The sequence below is a fragment of the Calonectris borealis genome, chromosome 25, assembly GCF_964195595.1.
Source record: "Calonectris borealis chromosome 25, bCalBor7.hap1.2, whole genome shotgun sequence".
Taxonomy (NCBI): domain Eukaryota; kingdom Metazoa; phylum Chordata; class Aves; order Procellariiformes; family Procellariidae; genus Calonectris; species Calonectris borealis.
The window spans coordinates 7,251,978-7,271,192 of record NC_134336.1 but is presented as its reverse complement, the minus strand read 5'-3'; positions in this window follow the sequence as shown (position 1 = coordinate 7,271,192).

Sequence of the window (19,215 nt, the reverse complement as noted above, 5' to 3'; positions counted from 1 at the left end):
TATTAAATTCTGTACAGAGCAGGTTCTGAAGGACTCTGCTGGGTTCTCTTTAGAAATCCTGCCTCTTGCTGAACTGCCTTAGCTTTGTACTACCGGAGTTTAATCAGAAGGGACATTCTGCTCATTATGTTTTTCACAAAAGCTCACTGAGGTTCTTGGCACATCATCACGTCTTCAGAAGAGACCTCGATACACTGCCTGCTGGGAGCTGAAGGTGTAAAGGAAAATCTAGGCCAAGCACCCTGGGAATATTTCATCCCTGCATACCACTGAGACAGAAAACAGCATCCTAACTGGTTAACTTCTCTTTGTGTGGAGTCCAAGGAGGGTCATCTGGCTTCCCAGCAGCTCACCTACAGAGGTCCTATCCCATATCCTCTCTCCTACAAACATTTTTCTCTATGTAAATAGGCCACAAGTCAAGAAGTTGCTCCCGAGAGAGGTTACACCTCAAGTAGCAACTGTCCTCCTGAGCTGGGGCTCATCCTGAGTTAGTTTCTCTGCTTTCTCTCCTCCACCAAGGAGCCATGGGACATGTGTGGCATGGCTAAAGAGGCCGGACACTGTGACACTTTGGTACCTTTGGTACCTTCAGAAATGATCCCAGATGTAGGAGAGGAAGGGAGGCTGTCTCCACTGACTTCATCTTTGCTCTGAGACATGCAAGAAAAGAGGATTCCCCTCTATCCTGCAAGCAGTCTCTCTGGAAAGAGGAGATATCCTCTTCTGTGGGAGGAAGGAAACTTCCTCCTCTCTCCCTCATCATGACAGAGCAAAGGGCAAACCATGAACACTCTCTCCTTAACCATACACAGCCACAAGAAAGACATAAAGAGATCTCTGCTCCTTCAAGCTGCTCCGTGGTGTGGCCCTAGGCAGCTGCAGTTCACATTATTTGAGACCCTCTCTTGTAACCTGCTGGCGTCTGCCTCATCAGGTGACTTCAGCCAAGGTGTTGCCTCAGGTTCCCTGTCTTACAAAAGGAACATTACTACCACCTCACACCTTAAAAAAAGTGTTGAGACCTAGAGGGAAGTGGCACAGAAGGGGTAAATATGATCACTGTGCCCACAAAGTGCGTGCTTCCCATTTAATCACCTAGCAGACATGCCATGGGGATGCCTTTGGAGATGCCTCTGAAAGCTTCTGCTGACCATGTCCCACCCAGTGTGCAGCACACATAGTTATGTAACTTATTTGCCTCTCTTTTTTAAGAGGCCCTGAAGGCACCAGTGCTAATGGAAAAAGAAAACAAGCAGGAGGGCAGGGATGGGACAGATGGTCATCTTTCCAGCAGTGAGGTTTTTATTTGCTACTATGAGATCATTCTAGGAAAAATAATATCAACAAAATAGGGAACAACCTCAAGTTTCTTCAATGCTAGTGAGCTTGTTTTCAGTGGACTACTCTCCTTTTTTTTTTTCCTTTTCCTTCTGTGAAGCTATTTCTTTCTATTACTATACACACTCTGCTCTACAAATTCACTTATCTTTAGGTCTTTGGAGTGTCTTTCATATAGGACCATTCCTCTGTGCTGTAATTCTGCTGCCCATGTGGCCCTTGAGTTCTGGTAGGGATTGTGTCTGCCAAGGGTGCAGTGTGGCCAGGGATTTCATTCTCGTGCCAAGGTACTCACACATAATCATAGGCAAGTTTTTGTAAGATTATGCTGAATCAGTTGCCCAACAATGCTGGAGGGATCCCAAGGCTATTAAGATCTTGTGTCATGGATCTTTGAAACTGCAACCAACATCAGTTGTTTCAAATCAACACTGGATTTTCAAAAGACTTTTCAAAGATTTATTTTCTAAGTAACTATGAGGCACTCTTCAGTGACATCTTCCATGTGAGGAGGTTCAGCTGCCAGCAAACCCCAGATCTTGGTCTTTTTAAGATGTTGATTGGTGTGGCTGGTGACGCATTAGAGCAGATGACTGTGCAGTTCAAATTTCCAGTGGCTGAAAGCTAAAAATCAAAGCTAGGAAACACTGGAAATAAGTGAACAGTAAGATTGATCAACCATTGTCAGAAATCCCTAGCTTTTACACAAAAATACAAAGAACCACAGACTGTCACAGGTGATCCCATTTCTTCTGGCTGAGTGAGACTATTTTGTAGAAACACCTCCTAATCTTGGTTTGAAGTTAAGTAATAGGTTCCCAGCATGTTGCCCACAAGATCCTCTGCTGTTACTCATAACCACAGGATTATGAACACACCAAATTTGCCACCACTTAAAACCCAGATTGGCAGCAAAAGCCAAATACAGCCAGGCCCACAGCATGTTACTTGCTCAGTACATTTACCTGTGGGCCAGAGAAGGCTAAGACTCTTGCGTTAAATGATGGAAGCTGGCCACACCTCTGGCTGAGGCACCTCACTAGTTAATCATTATAGCCATAACCACAGAAGCAATGGTGGCAGTATGGCGGTACCATACAGCTTATGAGTACGGTGCAGTGTCTCTTCAGTACATGACGAAAGGACAGCTTGGAGCTTTAAGCCATTGATGAGCCACCCTTGCCCGTTGTTGAATGGACTATGAAACCCTTTTTGTTTTCAATGTGGTTGCTAAAGAAGAGAGCCAGTACTGTGTCTGAAGTTAAAGTTAACATCATTGCTGAGCTCAGATGTTTTCTCAAAGCTATTGATCTCTTGTAGCTGTGCTTCCTCTTGGTATCTGAGCTTCAGTTCACATTTCTCTCAAGTAATACTCCGCCAGAGATCTGGGCTCCAGAGGCAGTGACTTGCTGTCTCTTACTCCGTTCAGATCCGTTTCATTTGCAGTCATGACTCACTCCTCATGGCTGTGTTAATTTCTCATAAAGCTGGGTGACTTAATCATACCTTCTCACTGAACTAATGCTACTGCGCCTTACCTCCTGGCTACACCAGCCAGAATACCTGGGTAATAATGCCGCTTCCAGCAACCTCCTGACTCGTGGGCACAATTATCCGACTGCAGCAAGATGCTGAGCTGGGCCGCTTGGTGCTACTGTAGTAACACGTGTACCCGGAGCTCCGCATGCCTCTGCTCCCGGGAGGTGCCTCTGCTTGCTCTCTGGAGGAGTTGTCCCTAACTAACAGATGGGCAGCAGGCCTGGCGATCCCAAACCCCGCTACCGAAGGAGTTATTCTTGCAGACTAGGCTCCTTCCTGGACTCAGATCCCTACGTCTCACCAAGATTTTACTTGGCAGCTCAGCAAAAGGTGCCTCAAGAAGTCGGCTCCGGTCTGGCGGCAGTCCAGCCTGCCGCAGGCAGCAGCCCCCAGGTGCCTCTTCACCTGGTAGGAAGTGCCAGGGTTCACCCTGCTCCAGCCTCTCCTTCCCAGCTCTTCCACCCTCCACGGTTGCGGCAGGAAGGGAGGCTTGGACCAGGCTCTGCCAGCTCTGTGCTTGCTCAGAAGAGAAGAGGAATTCTCCAGCATGGGAGTGTGGTCTCCAAATAGGATCAGGAAAGCTGAGCTAGAAGGGCTGGAGCTTTTAATAACTGAAAAAAACCTACTCTCAGGAAAACGGGAATGACAACAATATCTTGTTCACCAAGTGTGACAACCTCCTTTGAATGCGCTGGGATGCTTTAGAGGGGAGGTCGTTAGTGGATATGAGGCACTGCCATGCTTGCCTCCACAGGCTCTACCAGTTTCAAACCCATTCGTCATCAGTCACTGCTGCGCTCATACATATCTCCTTTTATCCCACAGTCTATTTATATTTTTGATGTACATAATGTTACAACAAAAACCACAGAGCAAACATACACATTCTTAAGCTATAAATATTGCTGGAAAATAACGACATCGTGCAGACAAAAGGAATTGTTCTGATAATAAATTATTGTCTTTCCCTTATTATGCACCAAAAATCTGTGGTGACTCACTGACAAGTGCGTTGTTTGCCTAGAGAGCAATTACTGGACTAGGGGAGGTTTTTGCTTAAGTTCCCCTCCAACTCTCCTACTGAACTACTGGGCAATCGAGAATGTGAGAGACAGGGAGTTAGAAAGCTGGACACGCTCCAGCACCTTGTCAAAGCAGGACCACAGGGTCTGAGGAGGAGTATGTCCTGCTCCGCAGCTTCTCCCTGATGTTTTATTGGATAGTGGAGAGACGAGAGGGAAAATGAAGCAGCTGATTAAAAATGTTCCCATGGCTCAGCTAGAGACATATATAGCTGGTGTTTCCAAAAGTCCAGAGTTAGGTGTCTGCTTCTGACAGTGCCAGCCTTAAAAATAGAGTAATTCTGACTTTTTTTTCAGATTGGTGCAGAGTGACAATGTAAGCATGAACACTACACAAGAGGTCTAAATGCCACCTCTCTTACAAGATTTCCCTATAAATACTCCCATAATGCCAGAGAGAAACACTATTCTGTATTGAAAAGAAATCTGTTTATTTCCCCACCCACCTCCCCAGATTGGACACCTTTAAGATTGACAACTCTTCTTCCCTACTTCACTCACACACAAGCACTCACACCCACACCCACACCCATGCCTCTTAGTACTCAGCTCTCCAAGACAACAGTATTTAAACACAACGGTAATTAGATAAAGAGTATAACCTCCCCTAACTTGGCAGTGAAGTTCGTTGATAAATGGGAAATGAAATGGGATGCAATTAGAGTAGCCTAAATGAAACAAAACTGATTCAGACCTACATGATATACCTTTCCCTGCCCTGCCCAGTGAAGGAGGAAGGTCACTCACCTCCCTGTACCTTCAGCTTTTGATGATGCTGTGCATGATCATACGACATGCACAAAGTTGTGATGTGTCTCCAAGAATGAGTCTGCCCGGTTGCCCTAAAGAATTTACTTTTCTCAATCCTCTCTGCCCCTCACCCCACACACATTCTTTTCTCTTTGGGTGGTGTGCCTTCATAACCGTATTACATTTATTTGCACTTACTGTGTCTTTATATTGCCTTTACTGGAATTGCGTTCTACTGGAATCATCTAAACCGCATGTGCACAACAATTAATTAAAATTTCTGTCTCCTCCTCATTTGAATTTCTCTTATTTCAACTTTCAGACATGATTCCTTTCTTGAAAAGTGGTTTTCCCACAGTCCTTCTTGCTAGTGAGGGTATCCATCCTTCGTGATCAAATCAATCTTAATTTACGAGAAGCTAAATAAATGAGCTTTCTCAAGGCTCTCCTAGAATGAACGCATTTACTCTGACGCTAAAGTCTTCTTTTTTAGCTCTCATCTGTGTGCAGTCCATTTTCCAGCATCCTTTGGAGCCATGGACACCGGTACTAGAGGCAGTATGGCAGCAGTAGTGGCAGCATCTCTCTTAAATTGCCATCCACCAAGGTGTCTCTGTAGGCACTGGGGGTCTTTGCTTCCAGTCCACAGTTTGCTCATCCCCCATACAAGGCTGAATTATCCAGGCTGTGTGGCCCAGGGAGCAACTCACTTGGAGAATGTAAGAGTCTGCTTCAGAAAGGGATGAGTTAACCTCTGGACTCCGCCAACAGTATTGACCAGATCTCCGTTGACTCTAAGGGGAGCTTAGCACACAGAGACTCTGCAGACACCTCTCATAATGGAAGGTGTCTTTTTTCCATACTGGTCCCACCTGTGCTGCGGATGGAGTTAAAATCTCCCCACTACACTCTTCTGACCCATCGCTGCAGGAACAACTTATTACCTGTGTTGTCTCAACCATAGATAGCAGTTCCTTTCTCCTGGAGCACATTTGACTGCATTAAAAATGAGTTGAATGTATTCTTATTATGCAGCAGGAGGAAATTAAGAGCGTTAGCATTTTTTTCACAAAACACAAAGGGACGGCCTAATGACCAAGTGGGTCAGGAATTCCTTAGCTTTTTCTGGGACTTTCTCTTGGTCTTATGTGTCCTAGGTAAATATCTCTCCTGGGGCATCTCTTGGGTTATTAGATTAAAAATTGCACCTGAAAACTTTGATGTATTTTCTCGAGAAAAGAAAAAAATTGTAATTTCAATTGATTTGCTCCCTAAAAATTATTTCAATGATGTAATGCCTTTTCAATTCTTTGACTCTGAAGATGCTTTGAAAACCTGGACATATTTCTGTCTTCTGTCCCAAGCACTGCTTCTTCTCCCACTATCTTTAGCTTTCTTTGGCATTTTTTTTTAATAAGTAGATCATGCAACGGATATTCATCACTATTTCTCCTTTATTCATCAGTAATGTAATACTTTATCTCTAGTTGCAGGCTTCTCCATGTCAGTGAGAAAAGGAGTGTTTCTGTAAAAAGTGGTCTTATTCTTCATTGAGAATTTGTGGCTTTTAGGGGTTTTAATGAACTCTTACAAAACTTCCTAATTTCATTCTCAGCTTTCTGTATCTATTTATCCTTTCCAATCAATTGCCCCTAGTTTGGGAGGAGCATTTTCTAGGGCACTGACTTGTTCTTTAGAGTACCCCCAAGCCTCTGTAAAGGGCCAGTCCATATTGTAGCATGCGGCATTCAAAAAGGACAAAAATATGCCAGTGCCTTCACTGTGAGTTTATAGACTGTTACTGGACCCTAGTCAACTGCCAACTGGTGATTAATCGTTCTTTATCCACCTGATGGCCATCCAGGGCTGTGTTACATATTCTTGACAACAATCTCTTTTGTATTAGTACATTATCATATATTATTTTAAAAACTAATGATATTTTGCAACCAGTTACATGAGACCTCCAGCATAAGTCATTGCTTTGGAGTCTAATCTGCTCTGTATAGCAAGTGCCTGTAGCATACTACATTTGTGCAGAAAAGCATGTCTCATTCAAAAAGATTGCTAGTACTAATGCTTAAAAATATTTATGCCTATATTGAATCCTTTGATACTGCTGAGAGCTGCCATCAGGGCTGATGTGCTGAATATAAGTGTTTAACTCTGGTATGGGGGAAAGCCATATCTATAATGTGAGATGCAATGTGGTGCATTACCCATAATTCTTCAATGTTAATCATGAAATCATCAGGACTTGGGTTAATGGCTTTATCTTTCAAGTGCAGATTGCAAAATACTCACAAATATGACAGCAAAGAGGCCTGAGCCTTTAGTTCAGGGAATAACATATAAAGATCAGCTTGGCTGTTAAAAATAGAATGAGGACAGATAATGCCTGAAGCTAAGGTTACATTATATAATACATCAATAAATTGAATACTAGTGTATCTGAAGGACAATAAATGGAGAAGAGAATAAACTATGCATATAAAAACAGCTCTTCCTCCCATTTGTATGACCATGAGTGAGGAGCCAAAGCTTGTTTTGCACACAGAGACCTGGCCCAGTCATTTTGGAGAAAATGCAATTTTAAGCATTGCATGGATCTGACGAAAACAGCCTTGAGTGTGCATGAGTGAACATGTCTGTGCACCCCTGAGGTTGCCAGGACTCCATGCTGGTGCACAGAGCTGGGTGCTCATTCGCAAGCAAGCTCAAGCTTCAAGGTGTGCAGGAGCGGCAGGAAGGCTGTACCTCAGGAAACGTGCACGAACGCTGTAGGAGTTTTGGCCCCAGGTATTTCACAGTGTTTCCTTTTCATGCATGTGAAACAGGCTAAAGCTGCAGATGAGCTGAAATTGGAACTCTCCCTCCTTCCCCACGCAGGGGAAGCTTTCTCTGTTTTAACAAACAGGCTCTGCCCTGATTCATGCATACTCTGGTCCTCACTGCATTTCTGGTTGCTGTGATATTTCCAGGCATGATGGGAAACAGAAGCAACAGTAATCACATTAAAAAGCTAGTCTGCATAATTTCAGTGACATGAAAAATATCAGATAATTCAAATCATCTCTGAAGTGTGTTGTACATGTGCAGCTGGCTCTGTTGGGCTAGCACGGTGTTCTACCCTGGATAGCTAGCTTAGTGAAAAAAGGACTAACCAGGCTACAGTGCTGTGCCAACGCAGTCACATTGTGTAGGAAGCTCATGCCCTGCAGGATCGCGCTGTGCTATGTAGGTACACCGCCAAGGGACTGGGGAAGGCAAGACATGCTTTAGCCCGATTCAAGGGAATCCCAGTGTTCCTTTCTGACATGTTTTTCTCTAATGGATCAGGGTTAGTAAGTTATTCCTTCAGCAGATCACCTCTGCTCCCAAGGTTTGGCCCCAGGAGTTACTGGACTTTCTTCACAGTTAACCTCTTGAATAGGCTGACCACTACACTGATCTCAATGATCAATGCCCTGACCCTCAGGCATATGATCCAGAACTAAAACTTCCTGATGTTCAAGGGTGTTTGGACATTTGGGACAGCCCACTTCCTTCATCTGCAGGATGCAAGCCAAGATGTAGAGAGCATATAGAGACTGTCAACCCCCTCGGGGGAATATGATGGGTGACAAATCCCATGTAGTGCTCAGGGGGATAGTGAGGTCCTTATTCATGCTCTGGGCCAACACCTGGTGTTTGACATGGTCTTTGTTTGAACAGGTCACCATTTCTCACAGCTCTGAAAAGGCAAGATCATACGTCATTCTCATCTGCAGTCCCATTGTATCAAACATCTTATCTGAAGATATAGAGCAGTGGTATTTAAAGCCAGCAGTCCTATTTTCTCTTAAACCTATTTGATGGGAACAAGAACTAAGGATTGAAAGCTACTTCCTTCTAGTAAATTTTATCAAGCAAATGGCCAACCTCTGAGGATTCACGAAGGAAATTCTCTATCTTGGATCCACTATGTGCATGTTGGCAGGCACTATTCACAGAATATAGTTACAAGTGCCTCTTGATGAAAAACACAAAAGTCCCACACTGAATAAAGTAATTCAGGCCATTTCCTTTTAGCACAGATACCTTTCCTGACAGAAAAATAAAAAAAGATCCTGACTTACAGGCTTCTAAGTGTAAAGATAAAATGAAATTCCTCAACAGAGAGGAGAAAATCACTCTCAAAACTGAACCTTTTTTCTTCTTCTTTTTTTCTCCACACTTATTACTCAATGCCAAAAGGCTCTCTTTGAATTGTCCAATGTGTTTGGAGTTCTTCTTGTTCCCATCTGGGCAAATGACTTATTCATCATGTTGGGCCTCAGAATAAATTGGATTCTTCCTTCCAGTTAACTGACTAGATTGACACAATGTGCAGAGCTATTCCAGCCTTGTGAGTATTTTCAGCAGCAGTGCCTCAGCCTCTTATTTCCCCAATTTCTAATCTGTCAGTTTATTAACATCAGTTGAGTGATTCCTTTTACAGTCCCAGAGAATGTTGTTTTCACTAAAGAAACTTCACTATGAGTGAATACCAAGTATGTCTGCTGCACTGTATTTCTCAGTAGTTAAAGGGCGTGTGGGGATTTATATTCTGTACAAGGCTGGAAGAGGCTTTGCATTGGAAGTACATTGTCTCAAAGGAATTTGCACAAAACTTCCTCTATGATGTGAGCCAAGCTATTTTGTAGACCCTGCATGTGCACCGCCCCATCAGCTGATAGCATCTTGGAAAATCATAGAATCATAGAATCATAGAATCATACAGGTTGGAAAAGACCTCTAAGATCATCGTGTCCAACCGTCAACCCAACACCACCATGCCCTCTACACCATGTCCCTAAGGGCCTCATCTACACGTCTTTTAAATACCTCCAGGGATGGTGACTCCACCACTTCCCTGGGCAGCCTGTTCCAAGGCCTGACCACTCTTTCAGTAAAGAAATTTCTCCTAATGTTCAATCTAAACCTCCCTTGGTGCAACTTGAGGCCATTTCCTCTTGTCCTATCACTAGTTACTTGGCAGAAGAGACCAACACCCACCTCGCTACAACCTCCTTTCAGGTAGTTGTAGAGCGCGATGAGGTCTCCCCTCAGCCTCCTCTTCTCCAGGCTAAACAACCCCAGGTCCCTCAGCCGCTCCCCATCAGACTTGTGCTCCAGGCCCTTCACCAGCTTCGTTGCCCTTCTCTGGACATGCTCCAGCACCTCCATGTCCTTTTTGTAGTGAGGGGCCCAAAACTGAACACAGTATTCGAGGTGCGGCCTCACCAGTGCCAAGTACAGGGGCACGATCACCTCCCTACTTCTGCTGGCCACACCAGTTCTGATACAGAAATATGAATATTCTGATACAGAAAAATGATGGGTAGCAGCACCCAGGGTTTAGCTAAGATTTACATGCATGACTAGAAGGTCCATTTTTGGTTGCCTAATCTGAGATTTTTCAGAGAAAACAAGTTTCCCATAGGCAGATGAACTGCACTTCCCGGGTATAAGGCATCTCAAGCCCCTCATGTCTGAAAAACTTGGCTGTAAACGTGGGTGGCTGGAGCAGAGCATTTTCGGCAGGGGCAGCAGCTGTGGAATTCACTTCCTCCATCAGACGGTGGAGCAGACGTGAAATTCAGACAGGAATGTGCTGGCTTTAAGGACACATTACAAGCCTATCTGTTCACTCAGGTTTTTGGTCGAGGTGTGGTTTGGGCGCAGTGACTGAGTTAATGACGCATCGTTGTTCAGTGGGCATGAGAACTCCAATTTAAAGATTTCAGGAGACTGATGGTGAAACTCCTGAACTGTTTATAAAGATTGGTAGTGCTATCCCAGAGACATCACAATTTTAGATGGTTGGATCTATCCCTTCTGGCCAGTGAGACTCGGTCAAAGGGGGCAGCCACCTCAGTCATGAACAGCAGAAAATTGTCAGCAAATAAGTGACCCCTGAAAAAAGAAGATGGGTGCAGAAAGTAGAGACACAGACAGCTATGGCTGGCTTCTCTCAGTAGTCTCAGGTGGTCCAACTTGTCCTGGAAATTTGCAGACCTGGGGCTATTTACCCAACTGAGGGTTCAGTCACCATAGCTGGTGTCCTGCCACCACGACCAGAGCTCTGCCTGGGCCATGTTGTAGTTCGTTGGCTGCAGTCACCCAGCTCTCATGTTGGATACTTGATATTAGACAGGCAATGGTGGACTTGCCAAAGACCTTTGTTTTGGCACTGCTCACCTACAGACAGCTGTCTGCACTGAGGCCACAGTTCTTGTTAAGTGAAGGGCAGTATCAATATCATAGCTACCCAAGCGTCCGAGAAGCAAGATGTAGCCAGTATGGTTAATGAATGGGTGACTCCATTGGGATTCATGGTGTGTAGACTGGGCAAAAAATGGAGTATAATTACGATACAAAATGCTATCACAGATGGGAAAGCATGGCAAGGGCAGGGGGATCAGAAAACCTCTTGAATATTCTCCTCCGGATGAGTCACATTTTGCATGTGAAACTGGGAATTTGCTCCATAAAGAACTGAATATCAGCATCAATTCCACTTTCCAGGAATAGCAACGTATTGCCAGTTCAGCTCCTGCACTCTTTCACCATCAGAAGAATTGGATAGGTCTTTGGTACTTAAGCCAGAAAGCATCCAGGCCAGCCTTGTAACTGGAGAGAGCACCTCAACTGGCCTGCACGTCACATACCTATTTTATCTCTGGCACTGGGACATTGCTCAGCTGAAGGGTCACCATTGAGCCTGGAGCTGTATGTACATAAGCAAACAAGCATTCATACAAGACAGGGACAGAAAGCAAGAGTTTTATTTAGGGAAAAGAAGCAGCGCTGAAACCATTGAGAGTTGGTTTTCAATATCTATTTAGTATAACTGAGATCTCTGGAAATGTTTTCTGGACGAACACAAGTCCTTTCCAGAATAGCCCTGTGGTTAGGATGTTCATCCTAACCTAGGATGATCTCTCATCCCTAGGCATGTGGGAGATCAAATTCCAGTTCCTGCTTTAAATGAAGCTCAGCTGTGACTTGAACTTGATGTGCCTCAGCCTTTGCAAATGCCCTAACTTCTGGCTTATTTTGGGGTGACTAATCCCCTCCACACCCTACCAGAGAAACCTTTTCTAACCACCAAACACTTTTCAATAGCAACAGTTTCTCCTCTGAAGAATCCCAATTGCTTCTAGTCCACACCCAAACGACTAGACAGACAAAGGAATGCCATCTCATTTGACAGAGGACAAATAGATGTGGACAGAGCGGAGGTGGGAATCCTGGGCTCCAGATGCTTGACCAGTTGCTCAACCACAGGGCAACCATTCATGCAGAATACGGGTAGGCGTCAAAGAGCAATCGCTGACGCTGAGCATTCATGAGATGCTTAAACACCCTCCTTTCTAATCATATGCAATGAGTACTCAGGCTTTGGGAGAATCCTTGTATTTTTCTGCCTTTGTTGACTCCATAACTCACAGAACACCTTTGCCTGTAACCCAGCCAGTCTACCATGGCTGCAGGCTGCTGGGTATGGTTATCTGTGAACCCCAGGGCTGATAAGATAACCGTAATAAAAAGATGCAGGTCTGAAACATGCACTGCTCTGGCCTGCCCTTTTCTTGCTCCCAAGGTGCTTTTCTTGCAGTGCTTCTGTGTGGGGAGGTGAGGTGGAGAGGATAGCGTGTTTTCCTACCTTGGAAACATCCACAGGGCTGTCCCTGCTGCCAGGTGGCAAGAAGGAGGAAAGGCTCAGTTATGTGGGATTCGAATACAGTGGTCCTCGGCACAGTCTTGGCCTTGCATCGATGTGTGTCCTCTTCTCATTGTGCAGCAATTCCCCAGGGCTTTCTCTGCCCTCGTCAGGCCGTCAGACACTGCCAGAAAGAACCATCCCCATGGCTGCCGACCAATTCTTCCAGACGTTTATCTGATACTGAGAGACGGATAATGAACGCATTTGGCATGAACAAATTACCCAAACAGTGTCCTCTTTGTCTGAAGTCCCACTGATCCTGGCAGGGTGCACGGAGGTGACTCCTCTAAGGCAGCTGCTGAGTGACTCTGATTAATTCTTTTGGGCAGGTGCCACAGGCAAGTGAGAGCTCCAGTGCTCCTGGTCACTGTGTCACCCTCCCCAGCCAGCCTGTCTGGCAGGAGAGAGGAGCCAGGGACGTGCAGACTGGAGGAAGTGATCTCCAGCCAGCGATCAGCTGCTCGCTGCCTTCTGCCACTGGCACTCCTGTGCTGCTAGCTCATGGGATGCCCCTGCAAGAAGTTCACACTTGGTTGAAGTTGCTGCAGGGGGAAAAACCTCTGTCATTTCAACTCTGCATGCCTGGAGGCAGGTTGGTTTAAAACAAAGGTGAAAAGACCACAGAGGTGGAAGCGTAGATCAAGAGTCTGGACCACCACAGAGACTGCAGACAACTTCAAGGCTGTGCCATGGGCCTGTTTGGCTCCAGCAGCTCCAGGGACAGAAGAAGAGGAATAAAGTCACCTTTGCTTCCTATTTTCACTCTGCTGAGGGCAACTAGATATCACAGCATGGTCACTTGGTCACTCACTGAGCAGCTCCTAGCACACCCCAAGCTGGTGTCTGGGACAGGCTCTCAAACAGCCTGAGAAAAGATGGGAAAAGTGTAGAGCAGGCAATGTAAGTTCTTTCCTGTTATAAAGCAATTGCTTCTTCATTCATTAAAGCAACAAATCCCAGACTGCAGCCTCCACACTCCACTTCCCTGCGGGAGCTGATTGTTCATCTCATCTCCAGACCTTACCCTGGCAATGGCTTGTGCTTGTGAGCTGGAATTGAATGGAGTGCTTTATTTCATCCCAGTCAAGAGCTTGACCCAGATTTGCTTTTCACCCCTGAGGAGTTCAGGTCTCACCTTTATCACAGGAGCAGCAGTAAAGGGCCAAATCCTGCAATGGTGTGAGTAGCACCATGAGCCGTGGGAACGCACACTGGTGCTAGTGAGAACTGTTTTTCTTGTACCTGCATCTGTCTACCCAGGAATGCTCCAAGGCATGGTAGAGCACTCTGTACATGGAAAGAAAAGGTGCTTGAGCAACCAGCTGTCCTTGCAGCTGAAGATTTGTGTTTGCATATAATACGGTCTTTCACACAGGTGGACTACGGCTGTCGAGGTAATGCACGGAACTGGATGAAAATGACATGAATATGCCAAATCCTGTTTCCTCCCTTATGGTTAAAACTCAGAGAATTCATGCCCAGAAATTTCATTACTGGCAAAGTGAGATTTGCAGATGAGGAAGTAAAGCCCAGCCTCACCACAGGAATGACTTCGTGCAACAAACTCAAATCAGTCTGGACAACCTCTATTCCAGATTATTACAAGAACTAACAAACTACAAGAACTAAGGAACAAACTTTGCAAACATCTGCTAATCACTTCCAGGTAGTTATGGAGAATTAGATGGGTGCCCAACATTGTCAGTGGTTGCATGAACTTCAGCAGGGCTCCGGTACACCAGAGAACCAGGTTAGGTCACTGTGGAGTACCATGTCTACAGCCTTCAAAAACAGGAAATAAAATATGCCATTAAAAATGAGGAGACGATGGAATCCCAAGGGGTGTGTGGCAGAAGACAAGGAACAAACAGCACATCAACACCAGTTTGAGATCCATCCTGTTGAAATAAATGAGTCAAGCGGTGTTACAGGTGCAGTCAAGAAGTCCCCAAGCCTCAAGAGAGTGGCTGTTACCCTACCACCACAAGAAGACCATGAGCTCACTTCAATTTTTCCTTCAAAACACAGTTTAAATGAAAAATCTTCCACTTAGAGAAAAATATTTATTGTAAAATGCCAGGTTTGACTCTATTACCTCAACATGGAAAGTTTAATAAAGTGGGGTTTTTTTTCCCCAAAATGTGTATTTTTACAAAAAAAAAAAATCTTGGACATCATTATTAACAGATTTTTTTAAACTAAACTAGACTTTCAGAATCCAGAGTTTTGTCAGATTCCATATGTTTTCCAGATTCCATTTTCAATTATACATAAAGAATAAAATAATTTAAACTTCCCCAAAAATATATCTCACCATTCACCTAAAATGAGTTACTGTGTTGCAAGACGTTGCCAAAGAATATCAAGCTGTGTCCCAGAGCTTAAAGACCAAGATGCACACCAAAAGGAGCAGAAAAGAACAAAATCAGTAACTATAGAAAATTACAAACGCTAAATGACATTAGAGGATGAAACTTTAATTGTAGTTCCTATGGGAAGGATAAGAAACTCCAGACATCCTCCTGGAATGAGATCTCCTTCTCCTGGGAACAGAGATGATCTGTGGTTTCTCTGGGTTTAGCTCATTTTTCTGTGTCTGTGTGAGAAATTTTCTACTGTTTCCTTTGAACCCAGAAGAATCCCAGGGCCTGACCTTGGAGGCAGGGACAGACAGCTCGAGTTTTCTAGGACACGATCCCACCTCCATCACTCCAGAGGCAAAGGCAGCCTTCAGGGAAGGCTACATCCACATTAATCGTGACCAAGTCATCTTGCAGGGGGTCAGGTGTGACCAAGTCAGCTTGCCTGACCCACTGTGGATGCAGAGCTTGGAGACATGGCATTTCTCATCAGTTCCTAATATCTGTAGGTCAGAGGGGACAAATCATCCCATCCACAGCAAGCAGGCTGGAATTGCCGGTGCTATGGACCCCACTGGCATTTACGATGTACCTTGGGCTAAGTTGACACTGAACAGGGGACCTGGTGCCAGAGCCCAGAGCTTACCGCTATCACCAATTAATATCCAGGTTGGTTTCTGCAGCGAAATTATGCAACTCCGCGTCGGTTCCACTCAGGAGTCTGCAGGCTGCAGACACAGCTTTGAGATCATGGGCTCTGCTGGCTTCAAGCAGAAACAACAGGCTTGGCATGACAGTTTCTTTAATCGCCAACAGTTGCTGAAATATTTAGATCCTAATGCTAACACTTGTAAGAGACTACATCTCATGTCCTTCCATCCCCTGCTCTGCTGGCTATCCACAAAATAGTGTTATTGATGCTCTTTGCACCGGCTTCAGTGACAAGACACTGTTTTTTTTTTGTAGTGTTTGAATACTGCAGAGGCCCGGATTTAGCTTGAGCATGGGTAGAAGATCTTATGGAAGAAATAAGGAGAGCTGAGGAAGATCAAATGTCCTTCATTGCATCAGGCTCCCATGACAAACAAAGCCTAGCTGCTGATTCCTGCTGGCCCTGGGCTGACTCCTCAGAGAAGAGTTTCGTGTGTGAGCTGGTGGGCGCCAAGCCCCTACAGTAGTAATGAAGCCACATATATGCAAATGAGTCAGGCTTGACCCAGGCAGGTAAATCACCAGGAAAAATGATAACAAAGAGTCACTGTACCAGCTCTAGCAAGTAATTTCCACTTAGCCATGGGAGAGGAATGAAGTGTTTTATCAAAGGACCCATCATCCTGCATGGGAAATGGATGTAGGAAGGACAACTGCCCTTTGGAAGGAGAGGATTGATTCACCCAGCACCCTCTCACGACAACAGAAATGACGACTGCTGAGTAGGCTATTTGAAGGTTAAGTATTGACTAAAACTGTTTGAAATCTTTCAACAAAACATTTTTTTCCTCACAAACAAGGAGTATTTGGCAAAACCGACGAGTATCTCATTCTTGTGCTTTTTGCCAAAATTCACAAAGGTCTTACCTTTTTCCTGGAAATTTAGAAAAAAACAGCATTCTGTGGAAACAGGATTCATGTTTCCCGACTGTGTAGTCTCAGCCCTTGCTTTCATCATGGCAATAAACTGCTTAGATTTCTGATTCTCTCAGACTGTAACCTTTGCTGGCCTGCCAACATCTGCCTGCATCCTTGCCTCCGAGTATCTGTTAAGGCAGTGGATCCTCACTGGATTTGATTTCTTCATTTTTGGACTACACTGCAGAGGTCTTCTCTTCTCGCCAATGTCTTTCTAGAGGTCACAGTTCTTCTGGAAGAAGAGACTTGGGACATGCTAGAGCCTTGAGAATGGATCTGTCCTCAGCACAAGGTTACTCCATGGGCATTGACTGCTCAGTATATTGCTCAGAAGACTTGTTAGTCAGCAACACAACCCCTTCGGTTACTGCTTTCTGAGTGATTTGTCTCTCCACTTGCTGTTTGAAATGTGTCATCATAGTTGTGGTCTCATTTGACTACACTTTTTTTTTCCTTACCTTCTCTAAGTCTCTTTAAGCTGTTGGCTCATTTGTATTCCATACACTTCATACTTACAGCAAAGACCAGCTCTTGCCAAACCTGCAGTTAGTTCCTGTGTTCAGTAACCCAGACTTCACCACAAGGCTGCCACGTGCTATATAGTTAATATTTGCAACTAGGATAAACCTCTCTTAAAAACTGAAGCGTAGAAGCTAGTTTTTGGGCCAGAAATTGGTGAAGCGATACTAACTCACAGAGGGTGAGTTTCTGGCTGGTCCACCTTGCCACAGATGTAAAACTGTGAGGAGATTTAGAAATCTCTTGAAATAATCCCCCTCTCTGCTACACTCCCGCATCAGTGCTGGGCCCTAGCACCCAGCTAGGCTCACGCTGGGCGCTCTCTGCTTGGGTTGAGGAAGAAAAGCCATAGTATAATTACACAGTTCTTCTAAATGTTTTTATGAGGCTTATAACATCTAATGTTGCCCATTATGAAAGACTGCTACTTACACAGATGGATGATACACATGAAATGGGAATCCCTCCCCATCACTGTGGGCTTTGCAGAACTGGGAATACTGTATCTAAACTGTGACAAAGTTCCCATTTTTGTGTTTTTATTTTTTTTATTATGTGCTAGTAGGAGAAGCCAGGAGTTTGAGAGCTTCAGCTACAGTGCAGCCTGGAAGATGCTCTTACAGGCTCTGTCCTCACCATAGGGCATGCTGTCTCTCTCTTGCCATAAGACATGTTAGGCAGAGAGATTTAGAGTTTGTACAGGCCACAATGCCATCTCTGGACAAACAGCTAGATATCTTAGGCCTGGTAAACAACAAGGCAAGACTAGTAGAAGATAGTTACCTTTCCTTTTTGCTAATTAAAAGAAAATCCCAGCCATTAAATGCACAGAAGCAAACGTGAAAATGCCACTGTTCAGCAGCATGGACCTGGTCCGTGGAAGTTTGTCACCAGGCTGGTTGCAAAACCCTTCTGTGAGAAGACAGAGGGACTAGACTCTGCTTTCAATATCTGGACATCACGGTGATGCTTCAAGTTATAAACCTCAGTCACTACATAACATTAAACAAGTTGTTTTCCCTCTCTGTTAACATATTTCCCTTGTGCATTCAGCTTATAAAGTAATTAGGTGCAAAGATTTGCACTCTCCATGTGCATATATAGCATCCAGCTGTTTGGAGCCTGATCCCAGCTAGGACCCTAAAGTACTTACCAGTCTGTCATTCACTATCGCTGTTGCTCAACAGAAGAGACAACAGAGGTGTCAAACCACCACAAATTTCCCAGAAGGAAGTGACATTCTGCTCTCAGATGCAGCTCCAAAAGAAATTTCATTGTCCTCTGTGTTTGCCATGTGTCTATAGCCAAAGGAGCCATGCCACATGGAAGGAAGCCAGGCTAGTCCTCCAGAGAAAGTTGCTGCCCATGGGGCAACAACAGAATTTCTTCTCCATCTCTTCTTTTCAGGAATGCTAAGCTACTAAAATAATAAATAACAGCAGTGTCTGGACACTGGTAGGTAGGCCCTTCATCTGACTACACCAAAACACTAACTGTTCCAAAAATACTGTACCCACCAGTGGAACGCTGCCTCTTCTGGGGCAATAGCATTCCAGAAAACATGAAATAACTATGAGTAATGCTTCCAGTTTGGGGAATTTAGGCATGCAGTATGTGCTCACAAAGGGCACTAACTAGCTAAGAAGTGACTTGATTACAGTCTATAATTAGCCAGAGGAAAAGTAGATCTCTGATGATAGTAGGCAGACTAAACCAACAGCTGAGGCAAGGTTAATGAATCATTGACGCAACTTCAGTGTGTGGTGGATTCTCCATCATTTGGAGTTTTTGAGTACAAGACCAGGCAGCTTTCTGCAGCATCACCAGGGTTATGAACTCAAATCACTTGGTGACATTCCAGGTGCTTTATGTCTCAGGAGGAGCGATAACATCACTTAGTCTCTTCTGACCTCAAAACCAACGAATCACTGGAGTTCGGGTTATGGCTAGAAATTTGTTTTGCACCCCAAAACTTCACCAGAACATACTATCATTTCTTTAGGCCTGAATTCCTATCCTGCCCTAGCACCCTGTGCTGGAGGGTCCCCCGTTCCTGGGATGCAATGGACATGAAGATGCAGATGTCTGGACCACCTGCTGCTGCCACCACAGCTCTGCTGACTGGATACTTCATGAACAACTGTATTGGCTTTGCAAGGACAGGATCCTTCTGTGTTATTGCCACAGAACATGAAACATGAGGGTGGGGATTCCTCCGCTCAGACATGGCATCTCAGAGTTGGAT